Genomic DNA, 9,426 nt, shown 5'->3' with positions numbered 1-9,426 from the left:
CCTGACAGTAATATGGGTAATGTGATTAGTATTCTTAAACCTGCTTCTTGGGATGTATTAAAAATTGGAAAAGCTCTACAAGGAGGATTGAAAGGGAAAAACGGTTAATCTGTGCAATATAATTTGGTTTCAAGGCTAATCTGCAATTAGATACATATTTGGAAAAAACAAACATATTCTAAGATCCATTAATTTTGTTAAGTCTGGATTCTTGGTGAGGTACCTAACTGCTTGTAATTCTTACATCTAAAATACTATGTCATTTGACTTCAAAGGTTTTCTATTAACCCAGACTAGAGAAAAAAAGTAGCAGCTTTAAATTCCAGGTGGCCAGGAGAGAAAAGGTGTTGCCAAGTGGCTCAGGTTCCTAGAGGGTTAATGCAAATTGAAGCAATGGGAGTGCTACAGAAGGTTAGTATTTTTTTAAGGCTTTGAAAAGAAAATCAGAAGTGAGTTCCTAGCAAAATGAAAATTAAAAGTAGAAATTGTCTGAAATACTTGTTTGAAAGTGGAAAAAGGGGAAATTAGCACTACTAAGGTTCACTTGAATATGTATGGTAAAGTCCTTCAAATAAGCATTTTTTAACTAACATGGTAAGTTTTTACTTTAAAACTAGTTTGAGAAAGCAGTCTGGAGGGTCCTTAGAAAGCTAAAGATTGACCTCCCTTACGACCCAGTCATACCACTTCTAGGCATCTACCCTGAACAACAGGAACCAATATACAAGGACACGTGCACCTCCATGTTTATTGCAGCACTGTTCGCAATAGCTAGGATATGGAAACAACCTAGATGCCCCACCACAGATGAATGGATCCAAAAATGTGGTATCTATACACAATGGAATATTATGCAGCCATTAGAAATGACAAAATAATGGCATTTGCAGGGAAATGGATGGAGCTAGAAGGAATCATGTTGAGCGAGGTAAGCCAAGAACGAAGAGACAAACAGTACATGGTCTCCCTGATAAGTGGATGATGAATCCAAAATGTTAGGTCATATGACAAAACTAACAGGACTTAAGAAACAAAGAACTCCCACTCATCTGATTGAACCACTACTAAATATCCCCATGCTGCTGATCACATATATGGTATATAACATATGAGCACCGTTATATATTACAGACTGTGATAGACAATTTGCTCCAGGAAAGTTAGAATGAACTTGTGAATTTAAATGAGCATCATTATTCCACAATACTGTGAATTTCCGGAAATTAAGTAATCACTTAATCACGATCAAAAAAAAAAAAAAAAAAAGAACCTTGGGGAAGGGAGGGAGGGAGGGGATGGTAGGGGGAAAACAATGGAGGGGGTAACAATGTTCAAGAGGAAGTGGAAGTGTACTCATTACCTCACTCATGTAACTGTAACCCTCTGTATAGTATCTCTACAATAAAAAAAATTAAAAAAAAAAACTAGTTTGATAAGTCCTTTATTAAACATCTTCTGAAGGGCTGCCCTAACCATGGAGCCCCAATCTTCAGCCTCCTGAGCTGGGGTTTAATTAAACCCCTCCACAGCAGGGGTTTAATATGTACTTAATGTCTTTAATATGTGTTTAATATATGCTTCATATGTTTGTTTTCCAAGTAGATAAGTTGCCTTAAAAATGGAACTTCCATAGCAATGATAGTCAGACTATAGAGGAGCTGCCACTGCTACAGCAACATATTCAAAATGTCCAGTTAAAAAGAGTAAATCCTGAATCTCCAGTATGTAAGAAAATAGCTCTTTCTAGTTATCTGGAACATCTGGGATGTCATTATCAAAAAGGTAAGGTCTTTAAATTTGTAAAACATACACAATGGATTGTGCCAAAAATTGTTAAAAGCTATCCTATTTCAAAAGCACCTCTTTATTTTACTGGTGGGAACAAAAAGGGAAAGGCCTATTGTTACAGTAATAATGAACTGTAATGGGGGAGGGGGTGCAGTGTAGTGGGGAGGGGCAGTGAGACCACTCAGTCTGCAGTGAAAATGTAAAAGATTTTATTGAGCAAAAAGTGCTGATGTGCCAGGACCGCACCTGGAGTCAGGATCCCAGGAAACAACCCCAAGTGCCAGCCCACATCAGCTTTTAAGCATTTTGGGCTAGGGTGAAGAAATGGGGAGGTTGTGTGTTGGTTTTAGCCATTGATTGTTACAAGAAATTTGCACCTTAAGTTTCAATTTCCCGCCAAGGTTTTGTTGTCGGGAAGCAGGGGAATAGAACAAAGGCTGGTGATGGTTAAGTTGGTTTAGGGCTCACATTGTTCAGAAAACAGCAGAAGTGGAGTTAAAGAGTTACAGGATTATGGAGTTACAGAGTTACAGGGTTACAGAGTTATAACTACAGTTACCAGCTAAAATAGCTGTTTACCAGGGAACTCTGGGCTTGAGCACTATCCCTCAGCTCTTCAGCTTGAGCCACAGTGCCATGTCTGGTTTTCTAGTGGTTTATTGGTGATAAGAGTCTCAAGGACTTTCCTGCCCAAGCTGGCTTTGAACCGTGATCCTCAGACTGAGCCTCCTGAGTAACGAGGATTATAGGTGTGAGCCACCAGCACCCAGCACCAGAGAAGTGTTATCCACCCACACTTACATTTATATCTTAAAATCATTCATTATCCATTTTACACAATCCATCTTATATATATTCCATCTTTACTTCCTCCACCATATCAGCCAGAAAGAATCCACCAAGGAGAGCAAAGTTGGGAGCAGGGAGTTTTATTAGAGTGCAGCAAACTGAGCGGCAGGGATGCAGCACAGACTCGGGGGCTGTAACTGTGACCCCAAGCCAGCGATAGGGTTTAGTTTATAAAGACACAAACCGAGAAGCAAGTGAGACTTGAAGCCAGATAGACTAGGAAAAATGAGGTATAGTCAGCTAATCGCAATTACAGGAGATATTCCTTCATGTACTTTCTTTAAGATTAAGGGAACAAAGCCATTTTGGGGAAAATGAAGCAGGATAACTTATGGAAACTGAGGCCTGGTGTAGACAACTCAGAAATATGGTATCTAGAAATTAGAAATGCTATCTTTGCTTCAAAGAGAGGCAACTGAATGCATTCTTTCCTAAGGAATGCATTTCCTCACCCAAGAATTCACAACTGCCTGACAGGATGCCCCAAAATGCAGATAGCAGGATGTCTCCTCCTTTCATGGATAAGGATCTGTTTATGGCAGGATGCATTCTCATCTGGAAACTCAGAGAATAATAGCAGGTGTAGTTAAAACAAAAACAAAGCACCTAGCTTTGCCTAACTTAAAGCCAGACTCCCTGCCTTTACCCTACAAATACCCAACAGCCCAAGGAGCTGGCTGTCTCATTGGGTGTCTCCTTGTGTGTGTCTATGTCTTTGTGTCCCTATGAGAGCACCCACATTCTGCTAGAATGTGCCCTGTGTGCCCCAGCCCTTCTGTTTGTCTGCTTTTTTGTCTGTCTGTTTCCCTGCTTGTTTACTTAATAAAGCTCTGCCAAGTTTTCTTACCATTGTGACTTGTCCAGAAATTCTTATTCTGTGATTGAAGTCAAAAACCCTATGCGAAGAGTTCCTATATTTAAAGGGGAGCTTCACTAATCCTCATCTCTGTCCAGTGACATAATGACATATGCCCTTGCATTCTTGAAGCTGGTGGTCGATACAGAGATAGTTATAGAAGAAGATAGCTACAGGTGAATTATTATAAAGTTAGCTACAGGAGGATACACAATGTGCACACAGAGGCATCTACACCCTTGAAGCAGGAGGCAATCAATGGGGGTGGGGTGGGTAGGATGCACAACATGCACAACAGGCACCATCCTAATTAGGCAGGAGGAGATAGGGCCGAAGTACATGTGAAATACATTTTAAGGTCTCCCTTTAAGGGAATCTCTTTGTTTTCAGTAAAGGGTCAATTTTCTGGCTTAGTTTTCTTACACAATCTAGGGCCTTGACAGTCTAGGAGACCCTTCCCTTCTCTACTCCCCTTAACAGTCTGTACAGCAGAATAAACTGCTTGCGGACAACCAATTGCTCAAGGATAAGCCTGCATTTTGTTGTTGTTGTTGGTCTTGGTGCTTGAACTCTGGGCCTGGGCGCTGTCCCTCAGCTCTTCAGCTCAAGGCTAGTGCTCTACTACTTGAGCCACAGCGCCACTTCTGGCCTTTTCTGTTTATGTGGTGCTGAGGAATAAAACCCAGGGCTTCATGCATGCAAGTCAAGCACTCTACCACTGAGCCAACTTCTCAGCCCATCAAGGTTTAATCTTAACCTTTGTCTGGGTGCCTGTTATCCTAGCTACAGGGGAAACACAAGTAGGAGGATTACAACCCAGGTTGACTTGTAATGGGACCCTACCTAAAAAGCAACTAACACAAAGACAGGCTAGAGGCATGCCTCAAGTTGTTGAATATCTGCCTAGCAAATCTGAGTTCAGTACTCAGTTACACACACACACACACACACACACACACCACACACACACACACACACACACCACACACACACACACACACCACACACACACACACACACACACACACACACACACACACACACACCTGTCCTGGTGACAGGAAAGAAAGTTTTAGAAAATATAGAGAATACAGAGACCTTCTTGGCTATGTTCTCTGAAGCATAGACCAAGATTAATCATCTTACAGCATTTATTCCTATGTCACTAACTTACCCAGTTTCTGTTAGGGTAGATACCTTCGATCAAGACTGGGTTGACATTGTCTCTGTTAGGCCAGCCTGGGACAATAGCCCCTTCCTCTTGGTCAAGAACAGCAGGTAGCCTTGCCAGAAATCACCCGCCCAAAACCAGTGTCACTTGTTAACTGTCCATCACCTGACTGTGAGTCAGCAAAAGGATTGCAGGCTCTGAGGTGACTTCCACATGGGCTGCGACCACACCTCCTCCTCCCCTTTCCATGTATAATCTCTCTCCCCCCTTACTTCACACTACATCCTGCTCTAGAATGTAGGCCAAAGGTTTGGCTTTCCCAGTACTCTTTTCTGACCAGACCACATGGCAATTAACTTTCGGCAACGCTTGAAGTCTCTGAGGGACATGGGAACAGACCTGGCTGTGCTCACACTGTTCCATTCCCACCAGCTGACAGCAGAAGAATGGAGTGAGCCTGTCAGCTGGAGAGACTTGGAAGCTAGACTTTGAATGAAAACATCTCTAAAGAGTGCCAGGTGCTGGTGGCTCACACCTGTCATCCTAGCTACAGGAAGCTGAGATCTGAGGATCAAGGTTCCAAGCCAGCCAGAGCAGGAAAAGCCATGAGACTCTCATCCCCAATTAATCTTTCTCAGTCTCCCAAAAACCTGGAAGCAGAGCTGTGACTCAAGTGGCAGAGCATTATCCTTGAGCAAAAAACGCTTAAGGACAGTGTCTAGGCCTTGAGTTGGAGCCTGGCACAAACTGGCTGGCACACACACAGAGCAAAATAAAAACCATAAACCAAAACCACATGACAGCCCTATGGTCTATTAGAATGAAAAACACCCTTCACTGGGATGTCTGCTAGCCTATTTGGTTAATTTGTCCCATTGCTTCAGAAGGCACATTTCTGATTACTTACTATCCTCCTACAGATGAAATAAGGATACTGAGTCTAACCAGCATCATCTTGGCCATATGGTGGATGATAGGGAATTGGATTTAACTGACATCATCGTGTCTTCATGGTTGGAAAAGGAGAACTGTCACCCCCAGATGATGGGCATGCCTGAATTACTAGTGGCAAAGGTGGTTATTTGGACAATGGTTACTGGACTTGCCAGTCTTGTGCCTTGAACAAGGAAGCTGTCAAGTTTCCTGTGACCCTGACCACTGACCCTGACCCTATTTAGGCCAGGACCAGCACAGGTGTCAAAGGTCATGCCTCATGTCTCATCTCTGGTCACCACGGTAGCCATGTCATCTCTACTGGGGTTGATCTGGATTGTTGGTATCATTTTTCAGCTCTTTCTGTGCTTTACTACTCTCATGGTTCAGTGTTCTAACAGTGTTAAGTGTAGTTGAGGGAATGCAGGTCTTTGCTACAGGAATTCACCTGCAATAGCCAACTTTCTAATAAAGACTCCCAATCTGACCTCTCAAAATGTGGCATCTCTGTTTCTCATGCTTGAATTCCCAAACATCAAGATTCTTTGTGGAGAATAATCCACTCTGAGCTGCCAGTGAGAGAGCAGCTAACTAAGGAGGTTGGCTTGGCCAGGAAGGTCAGAAAGGGAATTTGGAAGGAACTGACATTGAGACAGGCTTTGAAGAATGGGGAATGATTGAAGAGACAGAAATAAAGCATTGCTATGGTTTATTTACTACCTAGAAGGTAGACAAGTTAAATAGCACTATTTTAGTTAATTCTTACATGGTCCTTCAGAATAGTTTTTGATTATATAAGGAAGAAACAGATAAATCAGGGAGAAAGAGAGACAAAAAGACAGAGACAGAGAGAGACAGACAGAGACAGAGAGAGAACTTATAGTCAAATCTAGCTTCAGAACCAGGGCTCTGATGGAAGTCTCCACTCCTTCCCTCCCTGCCACAGTCACAGGGTGACAGCATGACCCTGGCCCCACCTCGATCCACAGGTAACCACAGGTCTTTCTTGAAGGAAAAGCCCACAAACCAGTTTGGAAAGCTGTGCACTCTCGGTCTGGTCAACAGCTCTGTTCTGTTAATCATACCCTCTGAGTACCTGGGAAGGCTCCTGTCTGGCCTTGCCATCCTATCCCACAAGGTTTGGACTTTCAAGAGGCCTAAAAGCCTTGCTGTGGAGCTGGGTGCTCTAGGCAGGACACACAGACTACAGAGTACTCAAGACTTTCACAGAGGAAACAGTTGTGAAACAACTCAGTGCAGTGCAAGGGGTGAGGAGGAAGGGGTATCTTTGTTGACAGGCTGTCAGTCAGCCTAATCAGAGATCAGAGAGTAAGATTGGGGAAAGGAGACTGGCTGCATGACTGGGGTAGAATCTATGAAATAGTGAGACCATGAGGGAGCAGTGCTGGGAAAGGCAGCTCCCTGGGTGAGCGGTCAGTCAATAGCTCTCCCTGTAGGTGGAAGTCTGGGAGGTTCTTCCCTGTGGCCTCCATGCCTTCCTTTGCAGAAAAGGCAGCCTCTACTAAGTACCCTGACTGCCCTCCAATTCTCAGAGGGCACAATTGGCTCCTCATCCCTTACTTCCTGTGCTGAGCTCACTCCTTTCTTAATTGCTCCCCAGGGACCAGAGCAAAGGGTCATCCTTCTTACTGAATGGGATTCTGGACCTGAAAGAAGCCAGATAGATTGACCTCTCTGCCAACTTCACCCCTTCCACATCTCTGCCTCTGATTGCTTCTTACTTGTAGTTCGACATCATGAAAGGGAAAATGAGATTGACTTCAGCTCCAACCCACAGGCTCTGGCAGGAAGTACAGCTGTGAGCATCATGCTTGATCCCTTTCTTTGAGACTCTGTTCTCAGCAACCCTCTCCTGGCATCAGACTCAGCAGTGAAGTTGTGGCTCACGCCAAGAGAAAGCCACAGCTTTGCCAAGTAGCTCAGAAGGATAGGTAGATATGTCTTGAGCACCAGGAACATATGTTGACACTTGTCTGTGATAAACAGATATTTGTGCAGATAAAATGAATGGACAGGAATGCTGGAGACTGTTATGTCATAAGAATTAGCAAGCCCCCTTTGGTCTCTGAGAGTGTTCGTGAGGGTGGAAGAGTTGAGGAGGGATAAGGGCTGCAGAGTATGGAGCTGTGCACATGGCTCCTCTCTTCCTGGCAGGTCCACAGGGATGAATGCAGTTGTCTCTTTGGACTGCTGCATGAAGAAGGCCATAGAAAAACAATGCATTCCAAAAGAGCAATTGTGGGCCAAGATGGCATTGCAAATCCAGGTCCTGTGGGAGCCAAGAAGTAAAAAAGGGAATCCAGACAAACCCCCTGTTGGGGCAGCAGCTGAGGAAAGCCTGGAAATGCCCAAGATTACATTCACTTTTTCCTTGTATGACAAAAGCAAGGCTGAGAACTAGCTTGGGATATTTCCCCTTTCCCTCTTGAACAGGGAGATATGTGAGGGAAAGTATAGTTGGACAGGAGAGTGAAAGGAAATTGCCTCTAACTGGCTTAGGAGGCCTTTCAGACATGCCCTTCCCAAGGGTCAGGACCAGGTTCCACAGTGTCTATGGCCAGGGTGGGCTCATGGAACAAGAGTGGATAGAGGTGGGATCAGGAGAAACAGGGCCCAGATGTCATGCCTGTTCTATGGATGTAAAAAGAATTACTATTTTGTGCATGGAAGATACACAAATACCTGCATGCATCTAGAAGATGTCAGGCTCCAGTATATTCCCACCACAGCATCCCCCACCTCAGTAACCTTTCTGAGCCTGCAAAGAAGTCAGAGCCGGTAGCACAGTGCACATAAGAAGCTAAAATATTCCCACATCACTCTGTCTCAGACCTGCTCTCTTGTTGGACGAATTCTAAGGCCTTCTCTATGGAGAGCTCCTCTCCCTTCCCACATTCCTACTCCATACAATATAGTATGTTTATATCTTTATCCTTCGTGCCCATCACATACTGGCTAGCATAGTTTGCTATTGTGCTTTGTCCCATGTCGCTTAGAAACCTGTGAATTCTCCAGGATGACAGCATTTTCTATTCCTCTACACAGAGGGAGTATTGGACATCCAGTGGGCACAGAGGAGGCTTAGTCAACCCTCAATCCCCAGGGGGTACATTGGCATAGATAGAATGATGGGAGACTCATTCCTGGTTGGGAAACACTCTCAGGCCATGGACAGCTGACTCTGGATCTTGCCACCATGCTGTGGTCAGTACAAGTTATATCAGTGCAAAGCGAGGGTGATATCAGTGCACATGAGGTAACTGTAGGACAGGGGAAGGCTGTAGGTCACAGCAAGGTAGGTTGAGGAGAAACAGGTAAAGGGAGAAAGAAGAAAGAAGAAAGAATGTCCAGAGGAAGCAAGAATAGGTTAGATGTATTTCTTGTACCTGAGGGAGAGAGGAAGGCACTGGTTCAAGACACTGAGCACCAACTAGCAGCTCCTCTGGGTACTCTTAGCCAATAGGACTAGCACTACCACAAAGGCAGAGATGGGACACATCACTCTCATCTCCACAATGGCCTAGAAATAGTGTCAGAGCAAGGACTTTCTTTCTGTTCATCAACATATCATTGGAGGCTCAGGGCCGGTGTCAGCCTATTCTCTTCCGTGTCTATGTAAACTAAGGTGTGGGGCTGATTCCCACTCTGGAGATGGTTACCTGGAGGACTCTACTTGAGGGGAGGTAAGGGAGAGAGAGAAAAAGAGATACTATAATCTAGACAGGACCATCCTTCCAATCAAGCCACCACAGAATATTCCAGACATGTTTGATTGCTAAGACTTTGACTCCATGTCTCAGTTTCCCGG

The sequence above is a fragment of the Dipodomys merriami genome, unplaced genomic scaffold, assembly GCF_024711535.1.
Source record: "Dipodomys merriami isolate MVZ:Mamm:240054 unplaced genomic scaffold, mDipMer1.0.p SCAF_102, whole genome shotgun sequence".
Lineage (NCBI taxonomy): Eukaryota > Metazoa > Chordata > Mammalia > Rodentia > Heteromyidae > Dipodomys > Dipodomys merriami.
This window is presented reverse-complemented; position numbering follows the sequence as displayed.